Here is a 14,086-nt window from a genome sequence, read left to right on the forward strand (position 1 = left end):
GACGAGCACCCATTATAGCCCCCGGCCGTGTACTTGGCGCTGATTAAACTACCTTCAGGCACATTGTGGAACGGCCACCAGCCCTTGAGTACCACACCTGACCTGCCTCCCACACCCTCAACCACCACACCTGGCCAGACCGGGCCTCGGGGACAACGATCCCCGGAACCCACAGCAGGTAGACTACACCCTCACGATAATTAAGGTGGCCAGAGCAGAAAACACGAGGAGTAAAGGCTACGGCAGAGTGTATATATATAGTGGATAGCTGGCATACTATGTCTATATTTACCACACCATCTGTGCAGCGTAACGGTGGGCCGTGATGGATAGTTGTTGCTTCTGGCTCCCACACTGGTGCACTGTGGCTCCCACACTGTGGCTCCCACACTGTGGCTCCCACACTGGTGCACTGTGGCTCCCACACTGTGGCTCCCACACTGTGGCTCCCACACTGGTGCACTGTGGCTCCCACACTGTGGCTCCCACACTGTGGCTCCCACACTGGTGCACTGTGGCTCCCACACTGTGGCTCCCACACTGTGGCTCCCACACTGTGGCTCCCACACTGTGGCCCCCACACTGGTGCACTGTGGCTCCCACACTGTGGCTCCCACACTGTGGCTCCCACACTGGTGCACTGTGGCTCCCACACTGTGGCTCCCACACTGTGGCTCCCACACTGGTGCACTGTGGCTCCCACACTGTGGCTCCCACACTGTGGCTCCCACACTGGTGCACTGTGGCTCCCACACTGTGGCTCCCACACTGTGGCTCCCACACTGTGGCTCCCACACTGTGGCCCCCACACTGGTGCACTGTGGCTCCCACACTGTGGCTCCCACACTGTGGCTCCCACACTGGTGCACTGTGGCTCCCACACTGTGGCTCCCACACTGTGGCTCCCACACTGTGGCTCCCACACTGGTGCACTGTGGCTCCCACACTGTGGCTCCCACACTGTGGCTCCCACACTGGTGCACTGTGGCTCCCACACTGTGGCTCCCACACTGTGGCTCCCACACTGTGGCTCCCACACTGTGGCTCCCACACTGGTGCACTGTGGCTCCCACACTGTGGCTCCCACACTGTGGCTCCCACACTGTGGCTCCCACACTGTGGCTCCCACACTGTGGCTCCCACACTGTGGCCCCCACACTGGTGCACTGTGGCTCCCACACTGTGGCTCCCACACTGGTGCACTGTGGCTCCCACACTGTGGCTCCCACACTGGTGCACTGTGGCTCGTGCACTGTGGCTCCCACACTGGTGCACTGTGGCTCCCACACTGGTGCACTGTGGCTCCCACACTGTGGCCCCCACACTGGTGCACTGTGGCTCCCACACTGTGGCTCCCACACTGTGGCCCCCACACTGGTGCACTGTGGCTCCCACACTGTGGCTCCCACACTGTGGCTCCCACACTGTGGCTCCCACACTGTGGCTCCCACACTGTGGCCCCCACACTGTGGCCCCCACACTGTGGCCCCCACACTGTGGCTCCCACACTGTGGCCCCCACACTGTGGCTCCCACACTGTGGCTCCCACACTGTGGCTCCCACACTGTGGCCCCCACACTGTGGCCCCCACACTGTGGCTCCCACACTGTGGCTCCCACACTGTGGCCCCCACACTGTGGCTCCCACACTGTGGCCCCCACACTGTGGCCCCCACACTGGTGCACTGTGGCCCCCACACTGTGGCTCCCACACTGTGGCCCCCACACTGTGGCCCCCACACTGTGGCCCCCACACTGTGGCCCCCACACTGTGGCTCCCACACTGTGGCCCCCACACTGTGGCCCCCACACTGTGGCTCCCACACTGTGGCCCCCACACTGTGGCCCCCACACTGTGGCCCCCACACTGGTGCACTGTGGCTTCCATTCCATATCCCCAACTCAATGGTTCTCACCGCACGTATTATATAGACCTACCGCCAAAACAATAATAATAATAATAACAAGTTTTATTGCATTATTTAATGCATATCTCTCTATGTTATTCAAAGATATAGCCGATCTTATAGTGATAATAAGCGAGTAATATATATACAGCGGTAAGATACAGGAAGACCTGCATACATACTAGCATAATATATGCATACATGTATACAATACTACCCCCCCACATCAAAAAATAATACTAAAGGTGGTGTTTAACAATGATACATTGAGAAAGTCCACTAGGGGATGGAGGTGGGCTCGAACCTTCGCCCAAAACAATGCCAAGCCGCATATTCCACATTCCCTATTCTCTTATAATAAGTCAAACGGCATCTTATACCAGGCAGCCCCCCAGGGAAGGCTGCGGGAACAGAACTCTGGAAAGCCTCAACAGGTAATCCCTAGCTACATTAGTGTTTGGAACACACTTTAAATAAGGGTTATAAAACACAGATAACGATGATTGGTTATCTAATCCAATAGAAAATTGCTGGAAACTTTGTTTACAATTTTCACATTTTCAGTCTGATGTTATACTCGTCTGTAATACATTCTTGAATACAGAAATAATATAATGTAAATACACTATTCAATACTGTAAATACACTTATATACACTAATTGAAAATGTTGTTATTCTTTATCACGAACATTTCATTATAGTTTTGTGTATTTTAGTTAATATTTTGTTAATAGTTAAGACATCTCGCACTTGACTGAATTAGTTTTTAGTATCACTGTTTATTAAGGAACTTTATACCCCATCTTTAAGGGTCAGGTGGGCAGAAAAGTCAACATGTTTTGTGTTTAAGAGAACACAAGCTAGGTAAGTGCAACTAGGTAAGTGTATACACACACACACATACACACGGGGGTGGGGGGAGGGCCTCGCGGCTGAGTGGACAGCGCTCTGGAGTCGTAGTCCCAAGGGGTTCACTGGTGATTTAACTGTGGCCAATTGTGCGTGGTCTTTACCTCCATAGGTCGGCCCAGGAGCCAGGTTTTAATTGGTTGATAACATGATTGGTAAGGCGATTACTCCGTCGTCACGTGTACCTGATGTCACGTGGATAAACACATACGTTCTCATGCATTTTAATGTCTGAAGTCAACACCCATATTGACACGGGATGTCCAGTGATGCACTAGCTGACCTGACGTCCTACTTAGAGGAAATTAAACAGCGTGTAGAACTATTCAAACGTCATTGAAGAAGGAAAGGTGAAATAGGAAGGGGAGACGAGGACAGGGAAGGGAAAGAGCAGGAGTAGAGATAGAGTAGGAAGGGGAAGGCGGAAAGGGATATCAGGAAGAGAGGGATCCCAACCCTGGTCGTCGCTCCCGGCTCCCAAATTAGCCGGGTAAGTGGGAAGGTGTGAGAAAGTGGGAGGATCGTGTTTACCTCCCAGCCCGTTCTCTCCACTTGACACTCCGTAAAAACAAAACAAAAAAGCAGCAACTGTTTTGCCTCTCCTACCCAAACTCCACCACCACCCCGGCCCGCAAAATCACCCAAAGCAGAACTATGTAAATAAATCAGAAATTATACATTTTCCTGCTATAATACTGGTACTGAATGCAAAGCGTAAATAAACACAATTTTTCACACTCAAATCAGCTGATTTTAAAACAAAATAAAAGCAAAGTAAGTAGCGAGTGGCGCCAAAAGTCAGCCGTGGAGGCGGCGCCGCCCGGGTCGTTGACTGCTTCACGCTTCACCTATTTTCCTGTTATCGAATTAACTTGTTTCCGAATGACAATTATGCTTATTCTCGTCCAACATTTCAATATATTATAGGAAGAAAATCAACTTTTTTATTTTACTATAATATAGAAGCAATATTAATATATCAATATAGTATTCAGACACATAAATAATCCAGCCCATCCTTCTCAAAGGAGAGTACCAAACTACTTGGTTAAACGTACAAAGATGGACTGTTTAATCCAACAATGTTCCCGTTTCGTACATCTTTTGTAGAGGGCATGAAAAAAAATGACAAAAATAAACATTCCTATTTCCTAGGCCTAGTATCTTAGTTATCTTGAGATGATTTCGGGGCTTTTTAGTGTCCCCGCGGCCCGGTCCTCGACCAGGCCTCCACCCCAACACCCAGGTACCTATTTTACTGCTAGGTAACAGGGGCATAGGATGAACGAAACTCTGCCCATTGTTTCTCGCCGGCGCCCGGGATGGAACCCGGGACTACAGGCATCACAAGTCCAGCGTGCTGTCCGCTCGGCCGACCGGCTCCATTATAGCTCCAGTATAGCACAAATATGTACTATATTACACCTAGGATTGCTCATATATACGCCTTGAACAGGTCAGGTTAAGTTCTTTCATTACCTTTCCTTTTGTAAGGAAAGAATGACATTACCTTTTGTAATGTCATTTGGGTTAATTTAATGATACAAAATTAACTCTCTGGGGCCTGACAGCTGAGTGGACAGCGCTTCGGATTCGTAGTCCTGAGGTTCCGGGTTCGATCCTCGGTGAAGGCGGAAACAAATAGCCAGTTTCTTTCACCCTGATGCCCCTGTTACCTAGAAGTAAATAGGTACTTGAGAGTTAAGACAGCTGCTACGGGCTGCTTCCTGGGGAGGACCGGGCCGCGGGAACGCTAAGCCCCGAAATCATCTCAAGATAGGGTCCAACAGTCTCCTTTTGTACATGTGATCAAATAGTCATCATAAGTACTACCTTACGGGAGGATGAGCCGGAATGATGAGCACAATAACCAGGGGCCAGATTCACGAAGCAGTTACGCAAGCACTTACGAACGTGTACATCTTTCGACAATATTTGACGCCTTTGTTTACATTTATTAAACAGTTTACAAGCATGAAAACTTGCCAATCAACTGTTGTTATTGTTATAAACAGCCTCCTGGTGTTTCGGAGCTCATTAACTGTTTAGTAATTGTAAACAAAGCCGCCAAAGATTGAGAAAAGATATTCAGGTTCGTAAGTGTTTGCGTAACTGCTTCGTGAATCTGGCCCTAGATGTGTCTTAATCACGGTCGATCACGTGTCCCGCGGGGGAAGGAATGCTCTCTGGACACCACCAGTGCTGTATAATGTATTCTGGGCGAGCAGTGACTATACAGCCACTGTATAATGTATTCTGGGCGAGCAGTGACTATACAGCCACTGTATAATGTATTCTGGGCGAGCAGTGACTATACAGCCACTGTATAATGTATTCTGGGCGAGCAGTGACTATACAGCCACTGTATAATGTATTCTGGGCGAGCAGTGACTATACAGCCACTGTATAATGTATTCTGGGCGAGCAGTGACTATACAGCCACTGTATAATGTATTCTGGGCGAGCAGTGACTATACAGCCACTGTATAATGTATTCTGGGCGAGCAGTGACTATACAGCCGGTGCTGTAACCAGTGCTCCACGGGGACTGTAATACGCTTATGTTAACATAATGCCTCAGGCGGTCGAGAGTGAGTGGAACCGGTGGTGTTAACTACCAAGTGGGTGGGTGAGGCATGATGGGTAATGAGAGATCAAGTGAACGTGTATACATATGAGTACCAGGTTTGGGCGGGCTGAAGCTCATGTATTACCGCGTCACAATATGGATAGAACACTGAGCAATGAATGCGTCTCATTCTACATCTTTATCCAATTTCCTTTTGAAATATTTTGGCCATTTTTGAGGAGAATTTTGAGAATAAGACTTGAGGGGAAAACCAATCCAATTATGTAGAATTTATGTAGGAGACACACTACATAAATTGACTGACTGTCACGACTGGAGACGTCTGGATTGAGAGGGTCGAAATAGCCTAAGCTACTCTATCCCTTTGAGATGTATTTTGTTTTCTTGTCTCAATAAACATAACTTGAACTTGACGTCTGGATACAGCTACACTCCCAGCAGTCATTTTCTAGATGTTTACCTACCTTCTTCTCCTCCCTTCTACCTGCTTGATGGGGTTCTGGGAGTTCTTCTACTCCCCAAGCCCGGTCCGAGGCCAGGTTCGACTTGTGAGAGTTTGGTCCACCAGACCAAACGTGCGTTGTTGACCCTGAGATTGTGCCAATGATCAGTGGTGTCCTTCCGGTCAAACAGATGACTAACGAACAAATGCACAAGGGCCGTGACGAGGATTTGAACTTACTGACTAGTCCACCATATAAGGACTAGACTAGGTTGGACATGTTTATGAGTGGGATTGGGGGGTTATAGATAGGAGCTGCCTCGTATGGGCCGATACGTTAAGCCAAGATGTAACAACTTTATTACAAGTTGTAACAAGCGGAAAATAGAGACAGTTACGGTTTGTGTTTCCAGGGTAGGCATTCTGCAGTTACCTTGTTCTTATGTTCTTATGTATAACTGGAACGCCAAGCCACGCTATCCGATCTTAGAACCACAGCCCAGTTGATCAGGTACCTTTTTGGAGGTGTTTACCAAAGCCACTATTGAACACAAATACATAACAATAGCGGAAATTACATTAGGCCTATTGGCCCATAAGGAACAGCTATTTAGATCTACCCAAACTCACCTTTACATGTCTAACCTACGCTTGAAACTATCCAACTATTCCACGCCTATTACGTTACTCAACAATTTGTTTCATAACTCCACACCAACACTATTTCCAAACCTGTATTTACCCAGGTCTTTTCTGAATCTAACCTTATCCAATTTATGCCAATTGTTTGGTGGTCTATTTTGTAATGATACAATTAAAATCTTATGTTTATATCCCTCTTGTTATTCCTCCTTTCATTCATTTACACACTTCAGTCATGCTGTCCCCAACTCTTCGCTTTTTATAAAGAATGTAAATTGAGCTTTATCAATCCCTCTTCATTTGAAGAGGGATTAATAAATCCCTCTTTTATTAATCCTGGGATTTTGTCGTCCTTCTCTGTATGTGTTCAAGTAATCTTAAATCCATTCTATTACTCTCATTTAGCACACACACATAGGGGACACAGGTGGAACTTGAGAGCCCAAATGAGCCATAGAGACATTAGAAAGAATTTTTTTAATGTCAGAGTAGTTGACAAATGGTATGCTTTAGGAAGTGATGTGGTGGAGGCTGACTCCATACACAGTTTCAAGTGTAGATATGATGGAGCCCAATAGGCTCGGGAACCTGTACATCAGTTTATTGACAGTTGAGAGGCGGGCCGAAAGAGCAGAGCTCAACCCCCGCAAGCACAACTAGGTGAATACAACTAAGTGAATACACACACACACACAAGACAGATACAAGAAGTGAGATTTTGACTGTTGTTCTAGAACAATCAAAACACGGAATTGAGGAACAGTGACTAACGGTGATAGTTAATTCTAGTATAACAAGCAGCTTTCTGTTCAATTGTTCAGAGATCTAGTCCCATAACCCCATTAAGTGAACAAATCCACAAGGGCCTGTGACGAGGATTCGAACCTGCGTCCGAGAGCATCCCAGACGCTGCCTTAATCGACTGAGCTACGACATGGTCAAAAAGGAGTTGAAACCGAAGTTCTACAGAACTTACTGGATCCTGCAGCCTCTCCGAGGCACAAACCAGGAGTTATACATGGGTTGTAAAACCCATAACCCCCATTGTCTGGTACCCATACTCCCATGGGGTATGGGTGCCCTAATAACCCCTGGACTGTCGTACATATGTAGTCAAGCTGGGAACATGTGACGTCTCCTACTCCTAGCCGAGACACTTGTCACACCACTTGTGAGCCATAAGTGCACTCACCCTACAAATGTAAACATAGCCTATCTTCGATATGTAAGATTCTCCTTGGCTCTGAGCACCACCTGGACCAATGGCGAGGAAGATACCATACCGCGAAGAGGTACAATTGGCGCTCTAAATCTGCCACGCCTCTCAGGTGACCACTCAGGCGGACACCTTCAGTATCTAGAGAGGTCACTAAGGGGCGGAAAGCGTTATAATAAGAGTGACTCGAGTGCGTAATGGGTGAGAGTGGAGGCGAGGGGAGGGCAGCACTTGGCCCGGCAGGCGGTGTGTGTGTGTGTGTGTGGTGGGCGGTTGGCAGGGAGGATGGGCAAGCGTGGGCGGCTGCCACTGTTCGCGCGCCAGGTGCTGTGGTGGCCAGGTGCTCCGGCCCTCCTGCTGGTGCTGGTGCCCAGGTGCTCCGGCTCTCCTGCTGGTGGTGGCCAGGTGCTCCGGCCCTCCTGCTGGTGGTGCCCAGGTGCTCCGGCCCTCCTGCTGCTGGTGGCCAGGTGCTCCGGCCCTCCTGCTGGTGGTGGCCAGGTGCTCCGGCCCTCCTGCTGGTGGTGGTGCCCAGGTGCTCCGGCCCTCCTGCTGGTGGTGGCCAGGTGCTCCGGCCCTCCTGCTGGTGCCCAGGTGCTCCGGCCCTCCTGCTGGTGGCCAGGTGCTCCGGCCCTCCTGCTGGTGGTGGCCAGGTGCTCCGGCCCTCCTGCTGGTGGTGGCCAGGTGCTCCGGCCCTCCTGCTGGTGGTGGCCAGGTGCTCCGGCCCTCCTGCTGGTGGTGGCCAGGTGCTCCGGCCCTCCTGCTGGTGGTGGCCAGGTGCTCCGGCCCTCCTGCTGGTGGTGGCCAGGTGCTCCGGCCCTCCTGCTGGTGCTGGTGCCCAGGTGCTCCGGCCCTCCTGCTGGTGCTGGTGCCCAGGTGCTCCGGCCCTCCTGCTGGTGGTGGCCAGGTGCTCCGGCCCTCCTGCTGGTGCTGGTGCCCAGGTGCTCCGGCCCTCCTGCTGGTGCTGGTGCCCAGGTGCTCCGGCCCTCCTGCTGGTGGCCAGGTACTCCGGCCCTCCTGCTGGTGCTGGTGCCCAGGTGCTCCGGCCCTCCTGCTGGTGGCCAGGTGCTCCGGCCCTCCTGCTGGTGCTGGTGCCCAGGTGCTCCGGCCCTCCTGCTGGTGGCCAGGTGCTCCGGCCCTCCTGCTGGTGCTGGTGCCCAGGTGCTCCGGCCCTCCTGCTGGTGAGTAGTGGGTATCAGTCGATCCATCTATCAGGCCAGGAACGAACAGACAAAAACCAGAGTCCACCACTCTGTCCATTTACCGAGCAAGTGGTCAAAACATCAATGATGGAATGGTGGCCACCTACTTGGATGGTCGGGGATTGAACGCCGACCTGCATGAAGGGAGACCGTCGGTCTACCGTCCATCCCAAGTGGCCGAGCAAACGGACGCAGTAAAAAAAAACACGTCCTTCCGAGTTTACAGACTTTTACGAAGCTATACACCCAACAGTTCAAGAGATAACTGAAGTTTACAATATTCAGATCGCATGAGCGGCAAAAGATAAAATTATCAGCGAAGACAGAGTTCGCAGGCGATGGTACTCGGAGGATGAGGTGATGCTAAGACTCCAAACCTGACCATTTATAGTCAACCAAGGATGCTGTACAGTACTGTACACTATGTGAACACCGCAGTGGCCACACCCCTGCCCATCACACACTCGTGACACACACACACACACACACACACACACACACACACACACACACACACACACACACACACACACACACACACAAACACAAACACAAACACAGAGGCACACGCACTAGGGGACACAGGTGGAAACTGAGTGCCCAAATGAACCACAGAGATATTAGAAAGAACATTTCTAGTGTCAGAGTGGTTGACAAATGGAATGCATTAGGCAGTGATGTGGTGGAGGCTGACTCCATACACAGTTTCAGGTGTAGATATGATAGAGCCCAATAGGCTCAGGAACCTGTACACCAGTTGATTGACAGTTGAGAGGCGGGACCAAAGAGACCCAAAGCTCAACCCCCGCAAGCACAAATAGGCGAGTATACACACACACTCACACACACACACACACACACACACACACACACACACACACACACACACACACACACACACACACACACACACACCTGCGTATCACATTAATACAACCAACACCTGCATCAAGTACTAATGCGCCACTCGTGGGGGATTGTCGATTAACAAACCGATAATACTTACTGGGGGTTAATTTAAACAATGCAGGTGTCTGGCGCGTGTGGCAAAGATACAATCAGCAGCTACTGAATATAACAACACAAGATCAAAATGGTGGTTTGAAGCAAGATATCAACACCCACACTGAGCATAAAATTTACAAGGTGCTTAGCACAACAACAATTTAATCTTTAACATGGTACCAAGTTTTCTCAGAGCAGTGAACAAGTGGTAGTGATCTTATCTTGAGGTTATCTTGAGATGATTTCGGGGCTTTAGTGTCCCCGCGGCCCGGTCCTCGACCAGGCCTCCAGGCCTGATGAAGAGACATATCCCAAACTACTGAAATACCTCTAGCTTAAAACCCAGAACTTACAGCAATGAGTTACTAGGGGCCCAGATTCACGAAAGCACTTACGCAAGCACTTACGAACGTGTACATCTTTCCTCAATTTTTGATGGCTTTGGTTACATTTATTAAACAGTTTACAAGCATGAAAACTTGCCAATCAACTGTTGTTATTGTTATAAATAGCCTCCTGGTGCTTCGAAGCTCATTAACTGTTTAATAACTGGAAACAAAGCCGCCAAAGATTGAGAAAAGATGTACAGGTTCGTAAGTGCTTGCGTAAGTGCTTTCGTGAATCTGGCCCCAGGAGATTTTAAACGAATTAAACTTCACGTCTCTTGAGATGAGAAGTAACAGAAGACATGACTCCCACATACAAAATACTCAAGGCAGACCAGAAGAGGCTAATAAAGTGCGGCACACGAACAAGGAGACACAAGAGGAAGGAAAGAGTACCTAAGAGTGGTACTTTATAAGTCCTAAAGTAACAAGGTGAATAAGCTAAGACATGTAGAAGTGGAAGCAGGTTCACTAAGCCTACCCACCTTCTATATAGATATGGCAGAGTCCAAAAGGCAGAAGGTTGTAGCAAGGTCCAAGAGCTGAAACCTCACTATCCGCAAGCACATGTAGGCGAGTACACACACACACGGGACCAAAGAGCCAAAGCTCAACCCCCGCAAGCACAACTAGGTGAGCACACACAGACACATACACACACACACACACAGACACACAAGGGACCAAAGAGCCAGAGCTCAACCCCCGCAAGCACAACTAGGTGAGCACACACACACACACACACACACACACTCACACACACTCACACACACACACACACACACACACACGGGACCAAAGAGCCAGAGCTCAACCCCCGCAAGCACAACTAGGTGAGCACACACACACACACACACACACACACACACACACACACACACACACACACACACACACACACACACACACACACACGGGACCAAAGAGCCAGAGCTCAACCCCCGCAAGCACAACTAGGTGAGCACACACACACACACTCACACACACACACACACACACACACACACGGGACCAAAGAGCCAGAGCTCAACCCCCGCAAGCACAACTAGGTGAGCACACACACACACACACACACACACACACACACACACACACACACACACACACACACACACACACACACACACACACACACACACACACGGGACCAAAGAGCCAGAGCTCAACCCCCGCAAGCACAACTAGGTGAGCACACACACACACACACACACACACACACACACACACACACACACACACACACACACACACACACACACACACACACCGGCAAACCTTCACGGCGCTGCCCAAGATAATTTTGCCTTATCAGTGCGTCTCACGGCCCCTCCTCCCGTCCTTGTGGCAGAGTTGGCTCCGCGCTCAGATTGTCATCTTAAATACATCAAATCTTAAGCGCAATATAATTTTAATTAAACTGGTGATGGCTAAGACAGCGACTGCCTCTGAGCACCGAAAAATTTTTACCCCTTGCAACTGCCGTATATACACATTCATGAAGACTTTAAAATTTATACAAATTCTTCGTAAACACGTACAAACATGATGCGAGGCTGCGTGTACTTCTGAGGGGCCGAGAGGTGAGTTGTGTGAATATATTGTGGAGGGGGGGCTGTGGAGAGGGGGGGGGGGGTGATGTGGAGGGGGGGCTGTGGGGGAGTGCTGTGGAGGGGGGGCTGTGGGGGAGTGTTGTGGAGAGGGGGGGTGCTGTGGAGGGGGGCTGTGGAGGGTTAAAAACACACTATAACACACACCTGACTTTTCGTGATTCAAATACTGACCTGAAACTTTCACACACACCCGGTCGAGCGTACAATTATTTCCAGCAGTATGGGAGCTGTGAAGTGCTGCCTTAAGTGAGGTACCGTGTATACACGGAGGGATTGCTCAAGACACATCCTAGTTTATATGTATAGTCACACTCGCTGCCGCCCCTCCGTCTTGGCCAAATGTCGACACCAGTATTGAAGAAATCATCTTGAGATAATTTCTTAGCGTCCTCGCGGCCCGATCCTCGACCAGGCTTCTTTTTTGTTACACATCCCCCAGGAAGCAGCCCCTAGCAGCTGTCTAACTCCCAGGTACCTATTTACTGCTAGGTGAACAGGGGCCATCAGGGTGAAAAAAACTGTCTATTTGTCCAACGGCCTACGAATCCCGAGAGCTGTCTACTCAGCCATCAGGGCCCCGTTATTCATTCACCAAACTAATGATATAATTTTCTACGAAGAGAATTACCCACACAGTTAACAGCATAAGGTTGTATTCAAACATTCATATATCAAGCACTTGACAGCTGGGTGGACAGCGCTTCGGATTCGTAGTCCTGAAGTTCCGGGTTCGATCCCCGGTGGAGGCGGAGATAAATGGGCAAAATGTTTCTTTCACCCTGTTACCTAGCAGTAAATAGGTACCTGGGTGTTAGACAGCTGCTACGGGCTGCTTCCTGGGGGAGTGTAACAAAAAGGAGGCCTGGTCGAGGACCGGGCCGCGAGGACGCTAAGCCCCGAAATCATCTCAAGATAGATCACTGGCGACCCTATCCGCGCTAGGAAGGTCAACATGACTGCAAAACAATGCAACTTGGGAATGGGCGAAGTACAATATTATCAACACAGGACAATACTGTGTACTTACCTCCAACAAACTTCATCGACGAGTCATTTGCAGGTGTGTAGCAGAAAGTGTAGGCAGGTGTGTAGCGGAGAGGGTAGGCAGGTGTGTAGTAGAAAGTGTAGGCAGATGTGAAACCGTCGGCAACACTGTAGATATGTTCTTCACTATGAGTGGAGACAGTTTTCTTTTAAATGTCACAAAGCTTACTTAGAAGCTTTCCAAACAGTAGAGAAGCTGGAGTCGAGTAAATAATAATGGCTTTCTCTCACCCACACTTTTTAATGAGCAGAAAAAAACTTGTCAAATTAAAACATTTTCACACTGGACAGCAAAAAACAAAATAATATTTATCAAGCAGCACTTTCGCCACTAGGATATGTTCAGAACAATTAGGAGGCAAGCACGTCTTGACCCCAAACTAGGCCGCAGTGCGGTCAAGAGAAGACTCAAATCATATAGAACAGGTCCAATACGGGGTACCTTAAGACAGTCGACCAAACACAAGGAGCTTTCTTATAACTTTGACATCACCTGCACACCTGTAACAGGTGTGTGTGTGTGTGTGTATAACACCCTACACGTGGCTGATCAACATCTGGGTTATGCGCGCGAGTATTCAAATTGAATGACGGTTGGGATGTAGCCAATCACAATCGAGTAAGCCTCTGACGTCATTCTCTACAGAGAGCTGGTATACTAACCGTTCTGGCGGCAAGTCAGTATTCTCACAGGCCCAGAGTAGGTAGGACCTCGACAGGCCATTAACTATACACCGTTAACTTCCCCAATAAACTGTCATACAGTTTGAGTACTAACAACTCTTCCATTAACAACGGGTCATCCTTGCAAGATTCTCCATCAACCAAAGGCATAAAATAGGTAAGTCTACATTACTCCTTTTATGACTAATGAATACAGCACAAAGATAGAACTCATTCGTGGGCCCTCACAGTTGGGCAACAAAATAACTCGGTCCACTACGGGCTCACCATAGCCCGTGCTACTTGCCCCGCTCCTGTGCCAGGTAAGTCCACTACGGGCTCACCATAGCCCGTGCTACTTGCCCCCGCTCCTGTGCCAGGTAAGTCCACTACGGGCTCACCATAGCCCATGCTACTTGCCCCGCTCCTGTGCCAGGTAAGTCCACTACGGGCTCACCATAGCCCGTGCTACT

General features: G+C 49.5%; 1 protein-coding gene across 11 annotated transcripts in view; it reads right to left on the minus strand.

Moving 5' to 3' along the window:
• The window catches only part of LOC123745820 (mitogen-activated protein kinase kinase kinase 7-interacting protein 3 homolog), a 158,363-nt gene that overhangs the window by 90,994 nt on the left and 53,283 nt on the right, over nt 1-14,086 (minus strand). Inside the window, exon 2 of one of the 11 annotated variants that reach the window (XM_045726838.2) lies at nt 12,934-13,186. The exons of the other annotated variants lie outside the window; for them this stretch is intronic. The gene's annotated coding sequence lies outside the window, so the exon portion shown is untranslated. The remainder of the gene's footprint in view (nt 1-12,933; nt 13,187-14,086) is intronic. 11 annotated transcript variants of the gene reach the window in all.

Source organism: Procambarus clarkii, chromosome 88 (assembly GCF_040958095.1).
Source record: "Procambarus clarkii isolate CNS0578487 chromosome 88, FALCON_Pclarkii_2.0, whole genome shotgun sequence".
Classification (NCBI taxonomy): Eukaryota; Metazoa; Arthropoda; class Malacostraca; order Decapoda; family Cambaridae; genus Procambarus; species Procambarus clarkii.